The sequence below is a fragment of the Ambystoma mexicanum genome, chromosome 4q, assembly GCF_040938575.1.
Source record: "Ambystoma mexicanum isolate Mex_15411 chromosome 4q, UKY_AmexF1_1, whole genome shotgun sequence".
NCBI lineage: Eukaryota > Metazoa > Chordata > Amphibia > Caudata > Ambystomatidae > Ambystoma > Ambystoma mexicanum.
This window is the reverse complement of record NC_090928.1, coordinates 1,017,547,728-1,017,575,654: the sequence shown is the minus strand read 5'-3', so window position 1 is coordinate 1,017,575,654 and position 27,927 is coordinate 1,017,547,728. Positions and strand designations below refer to the sequence as shown.

Sequence of the window (27,927 nt, the reverse complement as noted above, 5' to 3'; positions counted from 1 at the left end):
ACTATTTTGACGAAAATATGTCTGACATCAAGGCATCTTTAGCAGAACCATTGATCCATTAAACCCTCTACTCCTTTACTATAATCTTATGTTGCTGTTTTTGATTTTCTTCCCCGTTTCCCCTTAATAGATCATAGTCATTATCAACCTTGTCCCACCAATATTAATAATTGTATTCCTTTTCTTTCTTTTTTATTGCTGCATTCATGGATAAATCTCTGGACAGGACACCATACTCAACACCTTTAAACAATGCAGACCCCAATATTCTAAGCATTTTCACATCAGTTGCCAACATTTTTTCCCTTGCCAAAATCTTGGAGAAGGATCTGACCATACAATGCCAAGAATGTGGTCTCACACCAGTTGCTAAGGATTCAGTAATCTGGGTTCAGATAGAAACTGGAACAGCACTGTTAGATACATAGTAGTAGCTTCTCTGGAATAAGGACTCCCATTCCAACTTCTTGTCCTGCTTGATTTACCAGCAGTGTTTGACTCTTTATCAACTTAGGTCTGTAGCAATGGTGTGGGATAAAGCCATTCACCGGTTTGGATCTTTTCTTTGCAATAGAACTTGCTGCACCCACTAAACTAATGATACCATCTCTTTGATTGTAGTTCATTGTGGTGTCCCTCAGCGCTCCTCTCTTTCTCCACTATTGTTTAATGTATATCTCAAACTTGCTCATGATGTGACAGAAACCCTAAATGTGGATTTACATTGTTATGCAGACAATTCTCAATTTTACCTTAAGCTACAAAACAATGCCCCCTTTTAGAACTTCTGTCTTGCTTACTTTTTTTCCCAGATCCAAAAATTGGCTCTGCTTAATTGCTAAGAAAACTGAGCTATTGCATATTCTTGTCCAAAAATAAATATCAGACCTAATAAAAATCATCACTCCACTCTGGCCCTAGATTCTCATGTGTTGCCAGTTCTTGTCAAAATATAGGACCCTCGGGGTAATCTTGGACTCTTTCACCAAATCTCTGTATTTATCAGAAGATCATCTGACCATTATCGGCAGACCATTTCTTGGAGCTAATTTAGCTAATTTCAGTGCCATTTATTTGGGCGCTCCCCATTATCTAATTGTGTATCCAGATAATTTCAAGTGGTATAACAAAAATAGCTACCAAGACAGCACTCAGAGACAATGCAGGGATAGAAATAAGTATTTAATTGACAGTAGCTAAACGCAGCTCGTGGGTACCAAGCCTCTCCCTGTAAGCAGGAGCTACCTTTGGGAAACAGGAGCTATTATACAGTCTGCTGCAAATGTAACTCCCACCTCAGATGCAAACTCAAATTTTTGTCAATTAAATATGACCCATCATGCTTTAAATGTCTTCTGAATGTGTCGTAATGCTCATGTATACACATTCCTAAATGCACAGGCTTAACGCCGCATGGCAATATTTATATAGAACCAGTTGGCCTGTGGAGCCAAATGTAGCTCCTGGACTACACTGCTGGGAGGCAAGTTTGATGTATCGATCTGTACTTTTGTTAAAGGGTGACACCTTTTCTTTGTGAAGAGCATTGAATACACTTCTGATGTTGAAAGAGGAAATCATATCAGTTTTTAACTGAAGGTTTTCTGCTGGGCAAGAAATCAAAGGGGAATTTGAGTACTTACAGTACTTTGCTGATTAGCAGATCCGCTTCCAAAGGAAATTTAACAACCCACCTCCAAATAAATGTTCACCCAATGAATTATTTTACGTTCTTTGTACAGGCATGTATAAACTCAGGATAATTGTCTCCCATAACACAATCTCACTCCAACCCTCTGGGGCAAGAAATTAGCTGTGTTGTAACATTACTTTTATTTGAAATAGACCACATGTTAACTGGCAGTGGCTCCCCACACATAATACAAGTGAAATACATAGGATACACAGTTTAAAGACTAGCAGAATACATTGCAATCTCAAACGAACCCTCTGTCTGATTCTATCATGCTATAACAATGCAGTTCCATTTGCAAAATGTATTCATAGCAAACGCACATGCCTCTCTAGAATGAGTGGATGTTTATTTTGAATTAGCCTTGATTAACCTTGTATAAAGAAACATTGCAAAAACCACAGATTGGTTTTCAATCGGTTTGCTTTTAAAATGTTTTAGTGCACAAAAAGTGAAATCACTTTCGAACTGTTACACAAACACGGGATTAGGAAATCAAAATAGAAAAGGAATTAACAAATTGCTTACCTATTGGTCTGAAGAACTGATTCATAACACACCTTCAGTTATATGTAAATTGCAATGCAGTTGAAAGGAATATTTAGAACATGTAGTTTAATCACTTTTAACCTGTAAAATTGATAGTGCGCTCTGTATCTCGCAGCCCATATATAATTTTGCTTCTGTGAAAGTTAGAGGTATTAATCTGTTCATTATTTTAATCCAAAATGCAAATATCTCCATATAACATTTAATTTCAAAAGGATATAACTTGTAAGCATTCTTAAAGGGTATTAGTTCACTTACTTTTTGAGCATTTCTTTAGTTGACACAAGACAGCAGTAGAGTCGGCACATGCTGGCAGCTCTCTCTTCCTCTGGTAAAATCTCACCTCGTCTACCCAGAAATCACTGGGGCCTTCAGCTATTCTAAGTACATGTAATATGGTTCTGATCCTAAATTCATGACTCTGTATTAGTCCCAGTCTGGAAAGAGCCTTTCTAAAATGGCTCTAAGATGACTTCTATCTCGCTTCACCTCTTACCTCTGATTTTCCTGGATCTTGATAATTAGTCAGGGAGGATTTCTCAAATGTCTACCTCCCTTTTACTGGAGACGAGGTCATATGTTCCATTTTGTTACTGATACCGTTAACATAGCATCAACAAAGGACAATTTTAAGAAATCAGCATTACATTTACGAAAACTTCACCTTCTAAAAAAATAACAGGATTAGACTTTTCCAAAGTGTGCTGTTAAATGATGAGTTAAGTTTGGCTAGGATAAACAAATGGAGTTATCAAAGTGTCTTAGAACTTAAATAGAGACGAATTACCATATCAATAAATATAATAATATTTTGCATATTCTCCATGTTGCAATCATATGAAAGAGTGACAGCTCAAAAACCAGGGAATAAAAACAATCGAAATGACAAAATAATCATGACAACTTTTTGCCAGGGAAATCAAGATGTATTACATGCAAAAAGGGTCTGGGACGTTCCTGTAGAACCAAACTGACACGGAGCTTGTCTGATCTCAACACCTTACATCTTCTCTAGCGGAAACATACACATTAACAATACTATGCATAATAAACAGTACAACATAATCCCACCACCCTCATTGGCTACCACCATTGTACACCTTCCAACATGTTAATCTCTATGTGAGGATCAGAAATGTGAGGTGAACATATTTGTGGTTTTTCAAAAGATGTCATTTTATTAACTCAAAAGGTTAGATAAATGCCTCACTATGCCTAAACTGGTGAGGATTTCCTTGCCTCAAATAAACTAAAGAAAACACTCTAACAAAAGGTTTCGGTCCCTCACATACAAAACTTAACAAGGTAATATATGGCAATGCAATATTTAAATCCAGATCACAAAGTTTCTCCTTCGAATCTGGGTGAATTCCCTTTCCCCAGATTCAAGCAGGATTCTGTTCAAATGTTCCAAACAAAAGTTCAGGGAATCCTGTCTCTTAACAAAGTTCCAGCTCAAGTCGCTTTGTTCCACTTGGATGATAAAAGTTCCAAGATTGTATTCAACCAACAGTTCACAAATGCTCAACAAAGTGCCACAGTACACACATCCACTTGTTGATAATGTTAAACTCTTCTGCAGCCCTTCACTAAACTCTTGTTTCAATGTTATTAACTTGTCAGGATGCTTCTGCTCTAATTCTCCAAAACACTTTAGTGATTCTTCAACTGCTTCAATATTGTTAACCGCACCACAGAACTTCAATTACTTCCACCTAGTCAATTTACCTCCCAGGCTTAACATAACAAGGTTCTCTGCACTGGTGTACTCTCCTGCTAGCACAGATCAAAGTAGAACAACACTCTCTGACATGGTGTACTCTCCTGCCAGGCCAGAACATTCTACAACTTGTAGGTACTTCAGTTGTAATGGTTAGACAGGTTAGTAATATCTGGTGCTTCACACTTTTAAGTACATTACATGTTTAAGGGAAATGAGAACTAGACTGGTGCTGTTCATTACACCTGTGTATCTGCCACAATCTAAAGGTTATGCTCCTCTCCCTCTGAATATATCCCTTTCAGAAGGCCACACAGCCTTCCATTTTTGTTTCTCCCCTTTTATGTCAACCAACTGCTGATCAGGATTCTACTCCTTTTTCACACTTCTTTGGCTTTGGCAATGTGGGCTTAAACCATTTTTCTCTGGGACCACTTTTCTCGAAGAGCAACAGTCTTCATCATTGCTCAGTATTTTAACCACCTTCTTTTGTCTCTCTCAATTCTGGTTCTTTGCCTAGGTTTACTTCTCTTTTGGTTTCCTCAATGATGGGTTCTCTTCTTTTTTTAGATGCATGGCCCTCTTTTGTTGTTGGCTGTCACTCTGCCCCACAATGTCACAGTCACACCTCTGTGGTATGATTATCCAGTTCTTAATGTGCCCTTTTTGCCTTCTTAAATCAGCTTGATTCACATTAGGAGTATTAATCTGCTTTGTATGAGTTTGACATTCAAAAGGTAACTTCTTCCACTTGAACACTGCTTTGTTAAACTCAATTGTGAGATTCAATTGCCTGGACTTGGCAAGGGGGTGGTCACGGAACGCTCTGGGGTCACAATGTAACAGTGAACTCACTGGGTCCGGCGCGCGCCCGTTCACTTCGCTTGCAACATGGTACACCTTCCGCTTTGCGACCTCTGCAACTGCAAACTTGAGCCCCTGAGACCCGCTCTGGAACGGCATCACAATTGCACCTTTCTGTGGTCCCGATGTATCCGCTCATGTCTGCCTTCTGCTTCTGCTGCCACATGAAGAATACAGAACTGCTCCACCTGCTACTACTGTTGTCTGCTTCTCCTTCTCCTTTCTTATGGCCTGCACCTGAGGGGACTTTTTAAGCCTCCAAGACCCACCCCCCTCCAGGTGTGCATCATTTCTTCTTATTGACTGCAACCTGCAGTCTTGTACTCTGCAGTCCTCTTCCTTACTCTGGAAAATATGGGACTTGAAGTCCCCAAGGTCAATTTTGGTTTCTATAGTGCAATTATTCATATTAAGTTAATTACTCTCCTCAGTTATATTAACACATGGAATTCCATAATGGTTACACAAAGTTTGTGTTTCAATTAAAGAATGGGATTTCTCAGGGTTTAAATTGGTCGCAATTACAGACTACTCTACCTTATTTCAGTGGGACTTCTAAAAGCTCACACTTCTATGAATATCTTTAACCCTTAAAGGATGTTTCTTATTTCTAACACACGACTGACTACCAGGGTCTTCACCCTCAGTCTGACAATTAGATTGAGAAAATAAACATTCTTGCTGACAACAAGCCATTACACTTTCTGGTATTAAAGATACTACCTTCCTTGAGGAAGACAAATGCTTTGTCCCATCCCATAAAGTCCTCCTGTCCCCCTGGGGCCCTTCTCCACTGAGGTGATAAGGAAGCACCTGCCTTTCCCTGACGACCTTGGAGGAGACTATAGGCAGAATTTCTGTGAGGACTCCTCAGGATTCATCACTCCCCCTATATTCCCTTCACCGATGGGCCATTCCTATAGACATGTGGTCCCCTACATCGTTACTGTCGAGCCCACATATTATAAGTGACTTCAATCCAGCAATCCAACTAAGTCAATGCTCAGGATGGGATGCCCAATGGAAGCCCTTATTTATATATTTTTATGTCAAAGTTCGTTAAATCTGGATGATGAACCCTTATATAACGCTCCTCTCTTTGGATCTCCCCGACCTCACTGAGCCAAGAAGTAGGTTTGTTTTGCAAATTAAAAGGTTTATTTGAAGAATTAAACAATATATATATAAAATGAATATATGAATAAAATAATATTTGAATAGCACACTTATGAATATGGACGTTAATCAACAATGGGTAATATTACAAAATTGACACTCTCTTTAATCACTTAGGAGTATGAATAAGGAGGATACTGTAACAGAGAATACTTTATGTAACTCAAGGAAATGCAATGATGGGAAAGAATGCAACACAGAAATAAACCTTGATATGATTTCAATCAAAAGATAATATGGTCACTTTTTCCCCTGTGACTACTCACTCCCCCCCTGTGCAATATGAAGAGATGGAAATGCGGGCACACAGGTTTCAGGAATACAATCAAGAATGCAGTTCAATCCTAGTTCCCTCAGTAAGCTTAGAGAAATTTTTTTTATGAATGATTATCAAATTGGAAACGAAATTCAGCAGTGGAATACAAGAAGCAGCTATTTTTACAAGTGATGAAATGGAGCTAAATTGCAATTTGCGGCAATTTTTCTGCGTGCGTAAATCGCGATTACGGAAAAACTATAATGGAATGTCGTTTTGGGTTTGTTGGAAAGCTTAGGATCTTAGCTTTAAAATGACAGTTAGATTTCACTTTTAGGACGTGCGGTTCAAAAGATACGGATGTTTTTGTGAAGGTAGATTTTCAGAAATAAAGTCAAGATTTCAGAAATGACAGATGCGCCTTAGAGATTTACCAACAACAGGATGGACACAAGATTCTATAATGCATTTCTGAACAGGTTAAAATGGTTGGAATAGGATTACTTTAAACTAAGAGATTGGTTTTGTACAGTTCTAGACTAGATACTCACTCCTAGTTTTGGAATAGAATGGAAATGGGCCCCGTCAAGATCTGGTCAAGGGATTGGGCTGCGGTTGTCTCGCCACCGGACAGGTCAGGCACCCTGGTCTGCGATCAGCACTGCACGGCGGTCTGCGCGGCCTCTTAGACTGGATCAAGCGGGTCCTGGATACAGCTCTGCTTTCTCTGGATCTTGGTTCCAGCAGGTCCTGGATACAGCTCTGCTTTCTCTGGATCTTGGTTCTAGCACAGGGTTCTTGGCTAGAAGCAAACAGCAAAGCCAAGCTGTTGAGAATCAGGATGCAAAAGATTCTGAGGCCTGCTGAAGAGGATTCAGCTTGTGGATTAGGCCTCTCTGCTTCAAGGTGCTAGAGTTTGGTTCTAGAGTTGGTTCTAGATCTGGAGTCTGGATTCTAAGTTCTGGTCTTTAGAGTCTTTCAGCAGGGTGATGCGCACAAATCAGTTGAGTAGTGGAAAGGTGTGTCCACTATCTGTCCTAAGCAGTCTCTATTTATCTGTTTCCAAAGTGGGTGTGAAGGCTGACTTTCTATGCCCAACTCCCTAAGGATTTTATAGGTCAGAGAATCTCCTGTCCCCTGACTGGAGAAAATTATCAGCGTGTCATGAGGTGTCATCATGATGCTGTGTATATGGCTTAGCTGAAATCCCTCCCCTCTGCTTTGACATGGAAAATCAATTTTTCCCCAAAAACATATTTCCTAGATACACAAGTTGTTCATAATACATATACACATCACAGATTAATGAAGGCACGTCTCTGTTCAAGTCCTATGTTCCTACGAGCTTGGGTTCAGAAATGACAACTTATTCGCGCTTTTGGTGGGTTTCGCAATATTGGTTCTGCACCAAATTTGATACATGCATGCAGATCCTCCCGGGGCATATTACTGTAAGTTCTTATGTTCATAGCAAAAACACTACGGCTGCAATATTAATAAATCCCGGAGTTTGGTCTCAGAACATCGCACGATGTCCAGCTTAGTCTTAAATTGTGGGTGAATTTTTCATATTACCCGTCTCAAAGTTTGACATTTCTGTCAGCTTGGTACGCTTTGTTTATAAGCAATTTCATAAAACACATATTTGCTGGGCTCTCTGAATCCACAATGGTTTGTCTCCGCCCCCAGAATCTGGCCTGACTCAGAGGTCACATGGCCTGTCTCTCCCAGAGCAGTTGTTGTTGACAGTTACACCCAAATTTAGCATATTCTATTCCGTCAAGGAATCTATTGTCTCTTTTTCCTGCCAGCAGGGTAAATCTCCTCCTCTCACAACAGTTCTAATTAACATGTCCATGCGATATCCTCTCCTGTTGGTAGGAAGGATAAGGTGTGAAGGGTTCCCATGGACAAAAGGCCTCTTGAAGTTTTAATTAAATCAGATTCCTTCTAGTCAATTGCAACATAGCTCCTTGTAAAAAATAACATGTATAAACTCACAATAAGCAACATATCTTTAAATCAAGTCTTTTTCAACAATGAAATCGCTGTGTGGCACTATATATGGCATTTTGATGGAATTCTCTTCTTTGGCATATTTAACTTCTGAAACACCAGTTCTCCTGTTAGAATTATACATTGCCAGCACCTGACAGAGGCGAGTAACAGTACTACACCCATTTTTGACAGCTGTCTATCTTTAAAAGGAGATTCAGCTTGATAACATATGATTCTTGCTGACATTGTATTGATGTGGATTCTTGCAGTAGAAAAATGTGGAACACCCAACAAGAAGGTTGGATCTTTAATGGTGATTTGTGAGCCATGATTTTAGCACATTTTGACAATCAAGAAAATGAATTCCCAAACAGCTCTGTATTTCTTTTGGAAATCAGCATTGCTATTTACAACTGGTTTCAGGCTACTTGGTGGATAGCTCAATGGTGGTTTTAGGCATTGATCTCATGTGCTCACTAATATAGGCAAATGTGGATGGCAGCCTATTTTTCAGCTTTTCACTGTGCATTTTCTGGTGATTTCTGGCGAGCAGCATGCTTTCCCGTGGCTGCCAGCAATGCACAGTACTGTTACAGGGCTTGGATGAGTGGGTTGATTCATCCCACAGTATATGATTGGTAGGTTTCTATCAATAAGTTCATACATTTGGAACCATCACGTGATGTGCACCCTCCTGTTCCAGACGCAATAAAAGTACCTTGGCGAGGCCAACCCTGCTTTTGATGAGACAATATCCTTCCTCTTTAACCCAGATGCACATGAGCTGCACCCCCGACCTTGTACCAAATGTATTGGCATCACCTCCCCTTCTTATGTCCCAAATCACAAGACATTCCAGACACGGGACCCCCCTTATCTCTTCACAGCTCCAGGTGCCCAGGAATGCTGGGACCAGGGCACCACTCTCAAGTCTGAATTTCAAGGATTTGTTAGCTTGAGTTGTGTCTAGGTGTAATTCATATGGGTTATCTGCTCTGGGTTGAGGGCAGTAGAGTTCAAAATCTTTGGCATGCCCTATTCTCATGAATGTGTCCTTCAAAGTGTACATCCCTTCCTACACTTCTACCACTAACTTTCCATTCCCATCATGTTCAGGCTACACAGCTGGGTACCATTGTGCTTATCTGCGCACCACGCATGCCTCTGACCTTGGCTTGTCTCCTGGGGAACAAGAAATGGAATTTGTTTTTGGAGCTGAAATGCCAGAGCCGCAGCTCCACACCAAGGCCTGCATTCTCTTCTGTTCATAGTGTGCAAGGCCTTAACATAAAAAATGGCAACACTTCTGCCAAGTTAATACACCGACCTGGCTTCTACCACACTACCTTGATATGATATGATATGGCATTTATAAAGCGCCTATGCACAAGTGTTTCTGACTCCATGCTGACTCTATCTTCCACTTATTTCAATCCTTTACGCACACCACGCTATCCGATGTCACTACAGTACGTCAAATTCACACTGGGCCTATAATACTGCCCTATCTATGACCTCTGCAACATTAATACATTTGTTGCTCTTTCTGTGTTGCTATATGTGAGTATCTAATATGTTTCAGACCTAACTAAGACAATGTGTGCGCTGTCCACGGCACAACCTTCACTCTGCTCCCATGATGTTGCATTCTCATAGGTTTTACTCAACCAGAAACTTTTTGCCTGGCTGGGACACTGCACATGCATCCCAATACATACTGTGATGAGTCCAATGGAGTCATCATGGATTCCCCGCCAGTAACCTCATCCCATGTGGCCAGAGAAAGGCAGTCACTACCTGATCCTGGGGGGCGATTATATAAGGGAGGATCACATAGGAGGAGATATCTACCTGAAAGATGTCATGACTTAATTGGATGAGAGATGATTTCCCCATTTCCCATGTAGAAGACCCCATAATACCCACCTCCGTAATGGCATATTGCCATATATCTGTCTGTTCGCCCCCACCCTCTGTTTTGGAGAATAGTAAAATGTTTTCCCAATATCATACAACCTAACCTTCCATTTCTGGTCAAAGCATCACAAGGTCCAACAAGGACCGGAATAAAGGTGGTATTGTGGGTATAAACATCAGAAACATACTCTAATAGGGATGTGTTTGTTTGCATGCAAGCATGCATTTGTGTGCGCGGATGTTTGAATACATGAATAAAACGGCTTAAGTTAGGGCTACATCTAAAGGTATCATTACATTTTCAGCTGCAATGGATTAAGAAACACAGTGACTTTTGAATTATCACTATGTTTCAAATATATTGGTTTGCCAACCTCTGGGAGTATTTGGGGAAGCAGCTCAAAGAAACTAGAAAATGTAGAAAGTATTAGGTCTGAGTTTTTGGGGATGTTTGTCTGTTTTTGCCAAGTCTTGTATTCATGCAGTTCTAGTATGAAATTCTGAGGCGCTGCTACTACTGTCCATCAAGGATGCCACATTGTCTCAATAGTGACAACCATTGTCCTATTGTGTGATAAAGTGCTTACTTCAAGCATCACACACACCACTTGCATGCACACCCTGGTGGAAACAGAAGTTCAGCCTATTTAACCAGGTGAACAGAGAAAGTCAAACTCTGAGCAAATGGCCCGAGTGAAATGTCTGTGAATCCCTTTGTTTAGAGGTCAGAACATATTGTGGTGTTGGAGGAGGATCCCGAGATGAATAGACCAAAGGGAACAAGATAAGAAAACTGCCCAACCTTGGGGTGAAGTCATGAGAAGTGTGGAGTGGGGAAGTAGCACAACTGAGGAGGAGTAGCTGCAGACAACTTGAAGATGTGACAGAGAGGTGCTGAGTCTTAGAGGACAGTGCCCAAAGACAGCTGAAAGCAGGAGATGGTCTGATTTTGGGTGAGCTGGACTTTAGTGGAGAATTACACCAGATGACATGGGTTATTGGCAGGGTGCTGAGGCCTGAAATAGGCAGGGAGTCCAGAAGACCATGTTGCCCAAAGAGTAAGGAACACTGGATATGCCAACAGGAAATCCCTGCAAGGACCTGCAAGTTCTGAAAACTGACACATAGAGAAGAACATGTTGTAGTTTAAGAAGCCAGAAAAGGCACCGATGCTGGGAGTCTGCAACTAAACTGGAGAGAGAATGAGGAAAAATTAAATGACATGGCCAAGTGGAAGAGAGGCTCCAGAGGTGGGAGTGCATGAGTTGGGACTGATGATGCATGTTGAGAATTGTGCCAAAGCATATTATAAACACTGACACAAGGAAAGCTCAAGCAAGGAATTTTGGTAGTCGAGGATTACAGTTTACCAATCTGTCCAATAAGGTCGGTGGAACAGGGAACGCTCAGGCTCTGCATTCTGGGAAACATGGTCCTAGTACCACAGATTCCTGGTAAAAGATTGCCAGAGAAGTCAAAGTCGCACTGTATTCTGGAAGATGAATTATCAAAGGGTTTTCAATAGACTTGAAATAGACAAATGCAAATGGTTAGACAGAACATCTTGGAAACTAAGAACATTTTTCAAATGGGTTGCAACTTTCATGATCAGATTTAACACTCTGACAATACTGAAGTAATGTAATTTCGAAAAATTAAATAACATTTCTGCTAAGAGAAATAATGAAAGTATATGTAAACTTGTTTTGCCAGTTGCTTCCTTTGTTTCTTCCCCTATCGCTTGCCATTTTAAACTGATGGCCTAGCACATGGAGTACAGGTGATGCATTGAGTGGTGCAGTCTAAAATCGATAGCAGAGCAACAGATAACGGCATTGCAGCAGTATCATGAGGCAAAAGCAATGAGGGGATCTGGTGGTTGCTGTAGAGTTGGCCATGGATTAGTTGTGTATCCTTACTGTTGTCCAGCCAGCGAGTAGCTGAGGCTTCCTTGTTACCTACTAGCCCCTATGGCCATGTCCCCAGTCTAGCTCTTAGGAAAAAGGGTGGGTAGCCATGAGGGCTTGGTGACTTCCGATAAATGATATAAGGCCATGGAGGACTAATGGGAGAGTCCCCTAGACCACCCAAAACACACTGTGACAGCTTGGTCGAAGCTTGTCACCAAAGGCTAATCTATGGCACTATACTATAAAAGAACAACACTCCCAGCAAATGCTAGCCTGACATACCACCCTTCTACAGTTTGGAAACTCCCAAAGTAAGCTTGGAATGCTGCTACAGAGAAAATGGAGAGACACATCGGGAGTCCACAAGTGCGATCCTCCACACAGAGGCATTCATTTACTGCCAGATATTTTCACACAGGTAAAGCCACAGAACGTTGCCGAGCATGGTGCTCCCACAGAGAGCAAATTGAGGAGGGACAAAGGAGAACCGAGTTCCACTGCTATCAATCTTTTAATTTTTTTAATGATTTTGCAGTTCTGCTACTGCTCTTTTCACAGTTGAAACATACCTCTTCAATTTACTTGATAGACCTGTTCCCTTAAATATCGTGAAAGATGTTGAGTTTTGATTTCTTGTTTTTCTGGTGCTTTGAAGGGAATGCAGGGATGGGGGCACAGTTTGGGAAGTATGCGGTACATATGAAGAAGCATATAGTCCACTCACTATGCATCGATTTTGTTCTGAATAGGTTTCCTCTTTTCCTTTTTTTTCCAACTCGACTGTGTGCGCGTGTGGGGGTGGAGGGATCTGTGTATGTGGTTGTGTATCTATTGTTGTGTTTCTTAATGTAAAGTAGCGCTCACAAACCAAACCAGTTTGTTGGGGACACAGATTAGCCTGGGTAAGAGAACACAGCTATACGAGTAAAACATTTGCAAAATCACAGTCACAGTATCCACATATAAGACCACAAACTGCTCAAATTGTGCAGGCAAATGGTGTTTTTTACTTTTCCACAAAATGTGAGGGCTACCTGGCTAAGCCTACGCCCACCATTTACAGGGCCAAGTCTGTGGAAAGTGTTGCCTACAGGATGGGTATTTTGCCTCCATAGAAATAGTAACACATCCTAATGACGTGCAAACATTTTTTTCACAGAAGTATGGCAGGTGTTCCGCATTCAACGTCATCATTTGCCATGCATTCAGAGTTTGACATCCACCTTCTCACCCATCTGTAAGGAAGGGTTGGTATCAAAGCAAAACAGACACAAGTGATCACAGTTCAAGGGTGTTTATTAAACTGTAAAAATGGTTGAGATAAACGCTTAATCTAAACCGAATTCTAAGATGGGAGCAAGCTACGACCATCGAATAATAATACCGTCCAAGTGGAGTCTAGTCAAATAGAAAGTGCTTATACTAAATAAAATCTATTGCCAATCCTTACCACTATGCTACAAAATGGTGTGGGAAATTGTTCATAAGAAAAGAAAGTAGTGTTCATAAAATAAGTCAGGATGTTATGACTAGGGTCTCCCTTCCACACGTTTCTAGCACAGGACAAGGTGGGACTTTTGAGCACAGCACACTCCTGGGCTGCTTCAGCACATGGTTACAGTTCCTTTTCTCAATATCAGGACCTTCTGTGTCTAAGTCTTTCATGCAAAGTCAATTGCTTCAGAGGGCCAGATATGCCATTAACAACAAAACAAGCAGTTCCTTCTGGTAACCTTCACATCGGATGATTACTCTTCCCTCTAGGATCCCCCTCAGTTGGGCTCTGATCTATCTTTCAGTGTTAGCCTCTCAAGCACTTGCCAATTTAAACAGAGGCTTCAGAAGGGCAATCACGTCTCGCTGGGTCACTCTGTTATTCTATGGCACGTGCATGCTTCACAATATCACAGTTCGTACAGCGTTCCCTTCAACCGAGCGCAAACGCCAGTTTCACAGTTCCTTCAGTATGGTTCACACTTTCCACAATTTCTAAATCTCATCAGAATGTGGGGGTTCCCTTCCCCTAGCTTTCTTTTGCCACCCCTCCATCAGGTTCACATTTGCCACATTTCACATTTCAACAAAGTCATTTTAGACCCCTTAGGTTCTTCCCTTTGCCTAAGTATGGGTCTCAGACCCCAGTCAGGCTTTGCACAGTTTATTCATCACAATGTTCTAGGGTGTGTTAGGGTTCACCCCAATTTACAGGCATCTCTCAGTCGGGTTCACAGCTGCCTCCACAACATGTCAGATTTTCGACTGTACAAGGTGTTTGGTTTGACTCTCGTATGACCATCTTGACACCGCACGCCAGCCTCCCCTAAGGCCTCTTGGTGCTTGTTTCTCCTGGTTCGTGAGAGGGGGCACCAGCCAGAAACCTTTGAATGAGCACCCACGCGGCTCCGGACCACTCTATCTCTGGTGCCAGTTATACTCACAAAGTTCCCATGGGTCTCCCTCTGCCGGGCTCAAACCCCTCTCACAAAGTTCATAAAGAAGACTTCCCTCCGCCGGGCTCGAGTCTCCTCTCATACCTTACAGTTTTCAAAAAGGGTTTTTGGACTTCCAGTCCCAGAATGCACTGTCAGCATTTTTCTCCCACTTCTCAGCTCCCCAAAATGGCATTTGGCATTGGGAGCTGCAGGAGCTAAAGGGGGCTAATGTTCTGAGGTCAGAGTCTCTTCTGCTGTCCCTCGGGAACCTGGGTTCGCCTGCCTGGCCCAGGTGAGGAGTGTTGCAGTGGGTACTGCCAGGCAACCCAAGCTGCCCTTGGACTTGTCTTCTGGAGGTACAGCTCCTTCGAAGGAATTGTCCTCCGGCGTATTCCTTATCTTGATAGATCACTTCCAGCTTGCTGGAAGTGATCTATCAAGATAAGGAATACATGGGAGGAACATCCCATTGAAAGAATGTTACAAGGTAAGAAGTAACTTGTTCTTCTGCACAGTGCAGTCTCTACTGGACTCAGATGGCCAGTGTCAGGGTGGTTTTCTCCTCCTCCAGTTCTCCTAGGGTCCCTGCAGCTCTTCTGGTCTTCCTCTGGCTTTGTGCACCTTCCAGCACCTCCAACTCGCTCAAAGTGTGCTTTACTGCTCTGCCTTTTTTGCTTCATGGGAGAGACAAGTGGGAGTTGGGTGCGAGTAATTAAAGACGGAGGCTTGACTTAGCCTGGCATCATTAATGGGACAGTCTGCTGGAGAAAGGGAAAAGTCTATTTTCTGTGTCTGTGGTTTCCGATTGGTAATCTTCATCCTCCCAATCTCTCTCCTCCTCGTCTCAGTTACTTTATAAAAGAACGGAGAGGAGGAATGATGGGGCTTATAGTTTTCAATAGTAAGTTTAGGAAAATCTGGAAAAATACTGTTGAAAAAGGGGGGGTTAGTCTGTTGTCGCTCACGGTAAGTTGTCCATGAGAAAGTGTCTGTGTCGAGAAGGGCGATGGGGGTTGAGTTCCTAAAAATCCTGCATGGTGGGAAGGGGAAAAGGATGTATCGTCTCACCATCGGTTGCCCCATCCTACACCTCGAGGATCCCTCACCCAGGTGATCCTCCCGCACTGGTTCACCCCCAGGAACTGGATCAAAAAGCGATGGCCGGGTCCTGGCCACCTGGATGACAAATCCCCAGGGATCAGCACGTGGGACACCATCTGGTTTCTCACGCATCAGATGGGGCCAGCCTTCTAATTTGCAAGTTATTAACTCACACAGGGACGATAAATTGAGCATCATTCAACGGAATAATAAAACCTGTTATTACAGCACTTAGAAGCTGGTGGAATCCTGTATGTAGCACTATGTATAAAAAAAAAATGATCATTTTTATTATTTTCATCAACAGTACAAGCTTTGGTTTAACCCTTTGGCACTTTGGATGTTACTATCATTGAATCCTCCTGCTTTCCTTGGGTCGTCACATAGTTCAGCTCGATATATCCATTGATTTGGCAAACAGAATACCATGGCTGAAATTCCCCTGCAGACCTAACTTCATTTCATGCTCTTTTGCACACCCCGGTACGTTATATCTTGTAGGTTATTTTTGCTCCCGATGGTTAAACCTTTGGCTGTTTCACTATACAGACCAGCACTTCCCTAATCTCTCTGGTATGATATAATATGGCATTCATAACGCGCCTATGTGGTGGAACCACAACTTGCTTAGCTGAACAGCATTATCTGATATCTGATAAATACATTTGTAGTGTGTAGCTTGACTGTGAACAATGTCTACAATTGGACATTTTCACTCGTAAATTATAGTAATTGCTACTGCTACATCTGATTTTGTGTGATGTTGTTATGCCACTTTTTAAATTATTGGATGAAGTTTTTAAACGGCATTATTGGCAATATTTGTGTGAAGAAGGGGTGCTCCTCACAAGGTACTTTGAAACAATACATTTAATGCAACAGAATTAACTGCTCTCTTTGTATCTTTTTGCCTGAATTAGGTTTGTATATTTTATAATATAATTTGGGAGCCTTAAAATCTCTGAAATAGGCTTTCTTGGCTTGAATTATTAATATTGGAAAATATAGTCCCCTATTACTGGCAGAGTCCTTCACACTTGAGATACTATACATTAAAATGGCATATAAATTATTTTTCAGAAATATAAAATGTCATTTCAAATTTGACAAAGAAAATCTTTGTCCGCCTCCCCTGCTTCACTTGTACAATTTGGTGAATATGCTGGAGTTCATTCTCTTTAAGCCCTCATAATAGTTGCATCTAAACTGAGATGCATTTTGTCAAAAGAGGATAAAATGTAAAATGCTCCAGGAGGATTTGGGCCACCGTACCCAGTGGCTGTCTCCCTGTCCACCACCAAAACTTTGGTACATGAGATGCTCATTCGCTTTATTAACCTCTTTCCCATGCCACAGTTCCACTGATTGCTCAGGACCTGCCACATTATCACTCACCTATCCAGGTTATTCACTCAGACCACACTTCTAAAAAAGGAGGTGGGTTATAATCTTATCTACAGTTGTATCCTTTGTCAGTTGTCCTCCTTTAATATATAGACTCTTGTCATCTGCTTTCTCTTAAACATACTGCTAATCACACTGAGACATATTCCATTGTGTTAAATGTCCACGTTCCAGAGAGCAACAAAGGAGTCTTTCTTTCTCAACTAATCGAGACTCTACATTCAATGGGCTCTAATTTAACTGAATATTTATCCATGGGTCATTAAGATCGTTTGCATGATTCACAACAAGGAATACATATGGTATAAATGAATTAAGACATGCAGAATCTGTTGGTTTTCATTCATTAGAAACCGGCTCAACACATACAAGACCACCCTCATCATTGGATATTTGCTAAAAATATACTCCACTATCCATTTTTCACCTACTCTACATTTAGACTGGTTGGACAATATATTTGTAAATTTTTCTTTCATTCCTCACTCTTCCTTGAGTCTACAAAAGAATGTTGCCAGTCTCTGAAACCATATGTCCCCAAATAAAATGAAGCACATATTTATTCTCGTACACTTGTGTAATTGCTCCCAAAACCAATCCAATGAGACAAAATGAGTGCACCACGTTCAAGGAAAAACGTTTTTATTTTGCAAAAGAAATGGACGGGAGCAAACAACAAAAACTCAAAACACCCACATCGGGCCCAGGGTTAGAAAGCATAAAACCGCAGGGTTAACATGTTTACAAAAAATAACATTTAATAAAATTCTAACAGTCATTGACTACCCATCAACTATAATGTCATCACCATGAGCATCATTAAATTGTGGTTTGATTGGCTAGCAGGTTTCATGCTGACAGTGATAGAATGTTTTACTGCTATTGGTTGGCACTCTTTGGGGTGGCCTTGGATGTTGCATCCCTCCGGAAAAAACGAATTAGCAATTAATTGGAACAGAGAGATTGAAATGTAGCTTCAGGAAAAAACAGCAAATGATTCCAACCCGTTCCCTACCTTGAAGGGCTTGTTCTGCAACTCCTGTCTCGCTGCATGTTGCCAATGCAGGTGCACAGTCTTCTAACTAGGCCATGGGATAAATAGCTTGTTTAGAAAAACATAGTGATGGCCCTTTATGCAGAAAGTCATTTCTCGTATGTATTGGTCTCACCAAAACATTCTACCACGGGTGCGATGGCACCAACTTGTCATTGGGGGCACTGTGTACGCACCTTAGCTTTATATCTTTGGCAATGTTACTAAATGGATTCCTGTGCACCTGGCGATCAAAGCTCTGTGTATTCATCTAGTTAACGACTGGAACACAAATAATTATTGCATATCTAGTTTTGAGTCCTGGGAACAGCCAATTCTCCCAGTTTCAGCTAAGACCTTCCTATCCTCCCTTCGATCTTGGCCTCGTCTGCCTGGTGTTCTTCAAACAGAAGTGAAAAGAAAAGCTTTTAACGAAACAAATAAATGGTGCGGCTTCGAATGAAGCTGTGTCTCAAAATGGTGATATCCTTGTTCAATGCTGCAAACAAAACTCAACAAAACTGATGTTCTTATATATACCATGTTCAGCTATATATGCCTCTGTATTCAGCAACCTAAAGCTCCCTTAAGTGCAGCAAAACTAGTTCCTTAAAGTGTGGCACTCTAGCTTTATTCTACTTGTCTTCATGAAGTACAAAACAACATGGCAACTTCTCAAACAACAAAAGGCCTAAAAACCTTTACTAAAATAGTTTCTTATTTTATATTTACACTCTTGTTTGGGAGCGGTGGGAGGTGGTGCATGATGTTGCACCTACCCTACCTACAGTATCACACACTAATAAGAAAGACATTTCACAATATTATCCTTCCAACTGGTCCTAATCCCGAGACTGATCTATATTACCAGTTACTTTCAAATATAAGATACTTTGGTCCCTCTAAATCTATTTGAACTCATCCTAAACCATTACTCCAACCATGGAATAATCCAGACCTCCGCTGTAAGCTTTTGTTGCTCAGGAGAGTACAACGTAAAAGGGCCAAATCTCAGTCAGAGGCTAATACATTTGCTTACTGTACCAACAGAAAAGGGCTACATGCTCACAATTATTAATACTTAAAAAAGCATATTGTGTCAGTAAAATAGAGGCTGCTAATTTGGCAAAATATAATTATTCCCAAGGACAGTTCGTTTTGAAAACAAAGTACCACTACCATCCAAACCTATGTTTCTTGAGTGGGTCCAAAATATCCACAACTATTTTGACGAAAATATGTCTGACATCAAGGCATCTTTAGCAGAACCATTGATCCATTAAACCCTCTACTCCTTTACTATAATCTTATGTTGCTGTTTTTGATTTTCTTCCCCGTTTCCCCTTAATAGATCATAGTCATTATCAACCTTGTCCCACCAATATTAATAATTGTATTCCTTTTCTTTCTTTTTTATTGCTGCATTCATGGATAAATCTCTGGACAGGACACCATACTCAACACCTTTAAACAATGCAGACCCCAATATTCTAAGCATTTTCACATCAGTTGCCAACATTTTTTCCCTTGCCAAAATCTTGGAGAAGGATCTGACCATACAATGCCAAGAATGTGGTCTCACACCAGTTGCTAAGGATTCAGTAATCTGGGTTCAGATAGAAACTGGAACAGCACTGTTAGATACATAGTAGTAGCTTCTCTGGAATAAGGACTCCCATTCCAACTTCTTGTCCTGCTTGATTTACCAGCAGTGTTTGACTCTTTATCAACTTAGGTCTGTAGCAATGGTGTGGGATAAAGCCATTCACCGGTTTGGATCTTTTCTTTGCAATAGAACTTGCTGCACCCACTAAACTAATGATACCATCTCTTTGATTGTAGTTCATTGTGGTGTCCCTCAGCGCTCCTCTCTTTCTCCACTATTGTTTAATGTATATCTCAAACTTGCTCATGATGTGACAGAAACCCTAAATGTGGATTTACATTGTTATGCAGACAATTCTCAATTTTACCTTAAGCTACAAAACAATGCCCCCTTTTAGAACTTCTGTCTTGCTTACTTTTTTTCCCAGATCCAAAAATTGGCTCTGCTTAATTGCTAAGAAAACTGAGCTATTGCATATTCTTGTCCAAAAATAAATATCAGACCTAATAAAAATCATCACTCCACTCTGGCCCTAGATTCTCATGTGTTGCCAGTTCTTGTCAAAATATAGGACCCTCGGGGTAATCTTGGACTCTTTCACCAAATCTCTGTATTTATCAGAAGATCATCTGACCATTATCGGCAGACCATTTCTTGGAGCTAATTTAGCTAATTTCAGTGCCATTTATTTGGGCGCTCCCCATTATCTAATTGTGTATCCAGATAATTTCAAGTGGTATAACAAAAATAGCTACCAAGACAGCACTCAGAGACAATGCAGGGATAGAAATAAGTATTTAATTGACAGTAGCTAAACGCAGCTCGTGGGTACCAAGCCTCTCCCTGTAAGCAGGAGCTACCTTTGGGAAACAGGAGCTATTATACAGTCTGCTGCAAATGTAACTCCCACCTCAGATGCAAACTCAAATTTTTGTCAATTAAATATGACCCATCATGCTTTAAATGTCTTCTGAATGTGTCGTAATGCTCATGTATACACATTCCTAAATGCACAGGCTTAACGCCGCATGGCAATATTTATATAGAACCAGTTGGCCTGTGGAGCCAAATGTAGCTCCTGGACTACACTGCTGGGAGGCAAGTTTGATGTATCGATCTGTACTTTTGTTAAAGGGTGACACCTTTTCTTTGTGAAGAGCATTGAATACACTTCTGATGTTGAAAGAGGAAATCATATCAGTTTTTAACTGAAGGTTTTCTGCTGGGCAAGAAATCAAAGGGGAATTTGAGTACTTACAGTACTTTGCTGATTAGCAGATCCGCTTCCAAAGGAAATTTAACAACCCACCTCCAAATAAATGTTCACCCAATGAATTATTTTACGTTCTTTGTACAGGCATGTATAAACTCAGGATAATTGTCTCCCATAACACAATCTCACTCCAACCCTCTGGGGCAAGAAATTAGCTGTGTTGTAACATTACTTTTATTTGAAATAGACCACATGTTAACTGGCAGTGGCTCCCCACACATAATACAAGTGAAATACATAGGATACACAGTTTAAAGACTAGCAGAATACATTGCAATCTCAAACGAACCCTCTGTCTGATTCTATCATGCTATAACAATGCAGTTCCATTTGCAAAATGTATTCATAGCAAACGCACATGCCTCTCTAGAATGAGTGGATGTTTATTTTGAATTAGCCTTGATTAACCTTGTATAAAGAAACATTGCAAAAACCACAGATTGGTTTTCAATCGGTTTGCTTTTAAAATGTTTTAGTGCACAAAAAGTGAAATCACTTTCGAACTGTTACACAAACACGGGATTAGGAAATCAAAATAGAAAAGGAATTAACAAATTGCTTACCTATTGGTCTGAAGAACTGATTCATAACACACCTTCAGTTATATGTAAATTGCAATGCAGTTGAAAGGAATATTTAGAACATGTAGTTTAATCACTTTTAACCTGTAAAATTGATAGTGCGCTCTGTATCTCGCAGCCCATATATAATTTTGCTTCTGTGAAAGTTAGAGGTATTAATCTGTTCATTATTTTAATCCAAAATGCAAATATCTCCATATAACATTTAATTTCAAAAGGATATAACTTGTAAGCATTCTTAAAGGGTATTAGTTCACTTACTTTTTGAGCATTTCTTTAGTTGACACAAGACAGCAGTAGAGTCGGCACATGCTGGCAGCTCTCTCTTCCTCTGGTAAAATCTCACCTCGTCTACCCAGAAATCACTGGGGCCTTCAGCTATTCTAAGTACATGTAATATGGTTCTGATCCTAAATTCATGACTCTGTATTAGTCCCAGTCTGGAAAGAGCCTTTCTAAAATGGCTCTAAGATGACTTCTATCTCGCTTCACCTCTTACCTCTGATTTTCCTGGATCTTGATAATTAGTCAGGGAGGATTTCTCAAATGTCTACCTCCCTTTTACTGGAGACGAGGTCATATGTTCCATTTTGTTACTGATACCGTTAACATAGCATCAACAAAGGACAATTTTAAGAAATCAGCATTACATTTACGAAAACTTCACCTTCTAAAAAAATAACAGGATTAGACTTTTCCAAAGTGTGCTGTTAAATGATGAGTTAAGTTTGGCTAGGATAAACAAATGGAGTTATCAAAGTGTCTTAGAACTTAAATAGAGACGAATTACCATATCAATAAATATAATAATATTTTGCATATTCTCCATGTTGCAATCATATGAAAGAGTGACAGCTCAAAAACCAGGGAATAAAAACAATCGAAATGACAAAATAATCATGACAACTTTTTGCCAGGGAAATCAAGATGTATTACATGCAAAAAGGGTCTGGGACGTTCCTGTAGAACCAAACTGACACGGAGCTTGTCTGATCTCAACACCTTACATCTTCTCTAGCGGAAACATACACATTAACAATACTATGCATAATAAACAGTACAACATAATCCCACCACCCTCATTGGCTACCACCATTGTACACCTTCCAACATGTTAATCTCTATGTGAGGATCAGAAATGTGAGGTGAACATATTTGTGGTTTTTCAAAAGATGTCATTTTATTAACTCAAAAGGTTAGATAAATGCCTCACTATGCCTAAACTGGTGAGGATTTCCTTGCCTCAAATAAACTAAAGAAAACACTCTAACAAAAGGTTTCGGTCCCTCACATACAAAACTTAACAAGGTAATATATGGCAATGCAATATTTAAATCCAGATCACAAAGTTTCTCCTTCGAATCTGGGTGAATTCCCTTTCCCCAGATTCAAGCAGGATTCTGTTCAAATGTTCCAAACAAAAGTTCAGGGAATCCTGTCTCTTAACAAAGTTCCAGCTCAAGTCGCTTTGTTCCACTTGGATGATAAAAGTTCCAAGATTGTATTCAACCAACAGTTCACAAATGCTCAACAAAGTGCCACAGTACACACATCCACTTGTTGATAATGTTAAACTCTTCTGCAGCCCTTCACTAAACTCTTGTTTCAATGTTATTAACTTGTCAGGATGCTTCTGCTCTAATTCTCCAAAACACTTTAGTGATTCTTCAACTGCTTCAATATTGTTAACCGCACCACAGAACTTCAATTACTTCCACCTAGTCAATTTACCTCCCAGGCTTAACATAACAAGGTTCTCTGCACTGGTGTACTCTCCTGCTAGCACAGATCAAAGTAGAACAACACTCTCTGACATGGTGTACTCTCCTGCCAGGCCAGAACATTCTACAACTTGTAGGTACTTCAGTTGTAATGGTTAGACAGGTTAGTAATATCTGGTGCTTCACACTTTTAAGTACATTACATGTTTAAGGGAAATGAGAACTAGACTGGTGCTGTTCATTACACCTGTGTATCTGCCACAATCTAAAGGTTATGCTCCTCTCCCTCTGAATATATCCCTTTCAGAAGGCCACACAGCCTTCCATTTTTGTTTCTCCCCTTTTATGTCAACCAACTGCTGATCAGGATTCTACTCCTTTTTCACACTTCTTTGGCTTTGGCAATGTGGGCTTAAACCATTTTTCTCTGGGACCACTTTTCTCGAAGAGCAACATTCTTCATCATTGCTCAGTATTTTAACCACCTTCTTTTGTCTCTCTCAATTCTGGTTCTTTGCCTAGGTTTACTTCTCTTTTGGTTTCCTCAATGATGGGTTCTCTTCTTTTTTTAGATGCATGGCCCTCTTTTGTTGTTGGCTGTCACTCTGCCCCACAATGTCACAGTCACACCTCTGTGGTATGATTATCCAGTTCTTAATGTGCCCTTTTTGCCTTCTTAAATCAGCTTGATTCACATTAGGAGTATTAATCTGCTTTGTATGAGTTTGACATTCAAAAGGTAACTTCTTCCACTTGAACACTGCTTTGTTAAACTCAATTGTGAGATTCAATTGCCTGGACTTGGCAAGGGGGTGGTCACGGAACGCTCTGGGGTCACAATGTAACAGTGAACTCACTGGGTCCGGCGCGCGCCCGTTCACTTCGCTTGCAACATGGTACACCTTCCGCTTTGCGACCTCTGCAACTGCAAACTTGAGCCCCTGAGACCCGCTCTGGAACGGCATCACAATTGCACCTTTCTGTGGTCCCGATGTATCCGCTCATGTCTGCCTTCTGCTTCTGCTGCCACATGAAGAATACAGAACTGCTCCACCTGCTACTACTGTTGTCTGCTTCTCCTTCTCCTTTCTTATGGCCTGCACCTGAGGGGACTTTTTAAGCCTCCAAGACCCACCCCCCTCCAGGTGTGCATCATTTCTTCTTATTGACTGCAACCTGCAGTCTTGTACTCTGCAGTCCTCTTCCTTACTCTGGAAAATATGGGACTTGAAGTCCCCAAGGTCAATTTTGGTTTCTATAGTGCAATTATTCATATTAAGTTAATTACTCTCCTCAGTTATATTAACACATGGAATTCCATAATGGTTACACAAAGTTTGTGTTTCAATTAAAGAATGGGATTTCTCAGGGTTTAAATTGGTCGCAATTACAGACTACTCTACCTTATTTCAGTGGGACTTCTAAAAGCTCACACTTCTATGAATATCTTTAACCCTTAAAGGATGTTTCTTATTTCTAACACACGACTGACTACCAGGGTCTTCACCCTCAGTCTGACAATTAGATTGAGAAAATAAACATTCTTGCTGACAACAAGCCATTACACTTTCTGGTATTAAAGATACTACCTTCCTTGAGGAAGACAAATGCTTTGTCCCATCCCATAAAGTCCTCCTGTCCCCCTGGGGCCCTTCTCCACTGAGGTGATAAGGAAGCACCTGCCTTTCCCTGACGACCTTGGAGGAGACTATAGGCAGAATTTCTGTGAGGACTCCTCAGGATTCATCACTCCCCCTATATTCCCTTCACCGATGGGCCATTCCTATAGACATGTGGTCCCCTACATCGTTACTGTCGAGCCCACATATTATAAGTGACTTCAATCCAGCAATCCAACTAAGTCAATGCTCAGGATGGGATGCCCAATGGAAGCCCTTATTTATATATTTTTATGTCAAAGTTCGTTAAATCTGGATGATGAACCCTTATATAACGCTCCTCTCTTTGGATCTCCCCGACCTCACTGAGCCAAGAAGTAGGTTTGTTTTGCAAATTAAAAGGTTTATTTGAAGAATTAAACAATATATATATAAAATGAATATATGAATAAAATAATATTTGAATAGCACACTTATGAATATGGACGTTAATCAACAATGGGTAATATTACAAAATTGACACTCTCTTTAATCACTTAGGAGTATGAATAAGGAGGATACTGTAACAGAGAATACTTTATGTAACTCAAGGAAATGCAATGATGGGAAAGAATGCAACACAGAAATAAACCTTGATATGATTTCAATCAAAAGATAATATGGTCACTTTTTCCCCTGTGACTACTCACTCCCCCCCTGTGCAATATGAAGAGATGGAAATGCGGGCACACAGGTTTCAGGAATACAATCAAGAATGCAGTTCAATCCTAGTTCCCTCAGTAAGCTTAGAGAAATTTTTTTTATGAATGATTATCAAATTGGAAACGAAATTCAGCAGTGGAATACAAGAAGCAGCTATTTTTACAAGTGATGAAATGGAGCTAAATTGCAATTTGCGGCAATTTTTCTGCGTGCGTAAATCGCGATTACGGAAAAACTATAATGGAATGTCGTTTTGGGTTTGTTGGAAAGCTTAGGATCTTAGCTTTAAAATGACAGTTAGATTTCACTTTTAGGACGTGCTGTTCAAAAGATACGGATGTTTTTGTGAAGGTAGATTTTCAGAAATAAAGTCAAGATTTCAGAAATGACAGATGCGCCTTAGAGATTTACCAACAACAGGATGGACACAAGATTCTATAATGCATTTCTGAACAGGTTAAAATGGTTGGAATAGGATTACTTTAAACTAAGAGATTGGTTTTGTACAGTTCTAGACTAGATACTCACTCCTAGTTTTGGAATAGAATGGAAATGGGCCCCGTCAAGATCTGGTCAAGGGATTGGGCTGCGGTTGTCTCGCCACCGGACAGGTCAGGCACCCTGGTCTGCGATCAGCACTGCACGGCGGTCTGCGCGGCCTCTTAGACTGGATCAAGCGGGTCCTGGATACAGCTCTGCTTTCTCTGGATCTTGGTTCCAGCAGGTCCTGGATACAGCTCTGCTTTCTCTGGATCTTGGTTCTAGCACAGGGTTCTTGGCTAGAAGCAAACAGCAAAGCCAAGCTGTTGAGAATCAGGATGCAAAAGATTCTGAGGCCTGCTGAAGAGGATTCAGCTTGTGGATTAGGCCTCTCTGCTTCAAGGTGCTAGAGTTTGGTTCTAGAGTTGGTTCTAGATCTGGAGTCTGGATTCTAAGTTCTGGTCTTTAGAGTCTTTCAGCAGGGTGATGCGCACAAATCAGTTGAGTAGTGGAAAGGTGTGTCCACTATCTGTCCTAAGCAGTCTCTATTTATCTGTTTCCAAAGTGGGTGTGAAGGCTGACTTTCTATGCCCAACTCCCTAAGGATTTTATAGGTCAGAGAATCTCCTGTCCCCTGACTGGAGAAAATTATCAGCGTGTCATGAGGTGTCATCATGATGCTGTGTATATGGCTTAGCTGAAATCCCTCCCCTCTGCTTTGACATGGAAAATCAATTTTTCCCCAAAAACATATTTCCTAGATACACAAGTTGTTCATAATACATATACACATCACAGATTAATGAAGGCACGTCTCTGTTCAAGTCCTATGTTCCTACGAGCTTGGGTTCAGAAATGACAACTTATTCGCGCTTTTGGTGGGTTTCGCAATATTGGTTCTGCACCAAATTTGATACATGCATGCAGATCCTCCCGGGGCATATTACTGTAAGTTCTTATGTTCATAGCAAAAACACTACGGCTGCAATATTAATAAATCCCGGAGTTTGGTCTCAGAACATCGCACGATGTCCAGCTTAGTCTTAAATTGTGGGTGAATTTTTCATATTACCCGTCTCAAAGTTTGACATTTCTGTCAGCTTGGTACGCTTTGTTTATAAGCAATTTCATAAAACACATATTTGCTGGGCTCTCTGAATCCACAATGGTTTGTCTCCGCCCCCAGAATCTGGCCTGACTCAGAGGTCACATGGCCTGTCTCTCCCAGAGCAGTTGTTGTTGACAGTTACACCCAAATTTAGCATATTCTATTCCGTCAAGGAATCTATTGTCTCTTTTTCCTGCCAGCAGGGTAAATCTCCTCCTCTCACAACAGTTCTAATTAACATGTCCATGCGATATCCTCTCCTGTTGGTAGGAAGGATAAGGTGTGAAGGGTTCCCATGGACAAAAGGCCTCTTGAAGTTTTAATTAAATCAGATTCCTTCTAGTCAATTGCAACATAGCTCCTTGTAAAAAATAACATGTATAAACTCACAATAAGCAACATATCTTTAAATCAAGTCTTTTTCAACAATGAAATCGCTGTGTGGCACTATATATGGCATTTTGATGGAATTCTCTTCTTTGGCATATTTAACTTCTGAAACACCAGTTCTCCTGTTAGAATTATACATTGCCAGCACCTGACAGAGGCGAGTAACAGTACTACACCCATTTTTGACAGCTGTCTATCTTTAAAAGGAGATTCAGCTTGATAACATATGATTCTTGCTGACATTGTATTGATGTGGATTCTTGCAGTAGAAAAATGTGGAACACCCAACAAGAAGGTTGGATCTTTAATGGTGATTTGTGAGCCATGATTTTAGCACATTTTGACAATCAAGAAAATGAATTCCCAAACAGCTCTGTATTTCTTTTGGAAATCA

General features: G+C 40.7%; 1 protein-coding gene across 2 annotated transcripts in view; it reads left to right on the top strand.

The window, feature by feature from the left end:
* Nucleotides 1-27,927, top strand: part of GPATCH2 (G-patch domain containing 2) — a 1,007,975-nt gene that overhangs the window by 717,310 nt on the left and 262,738 nt on the right. The window lies entirely within an intron of this gene.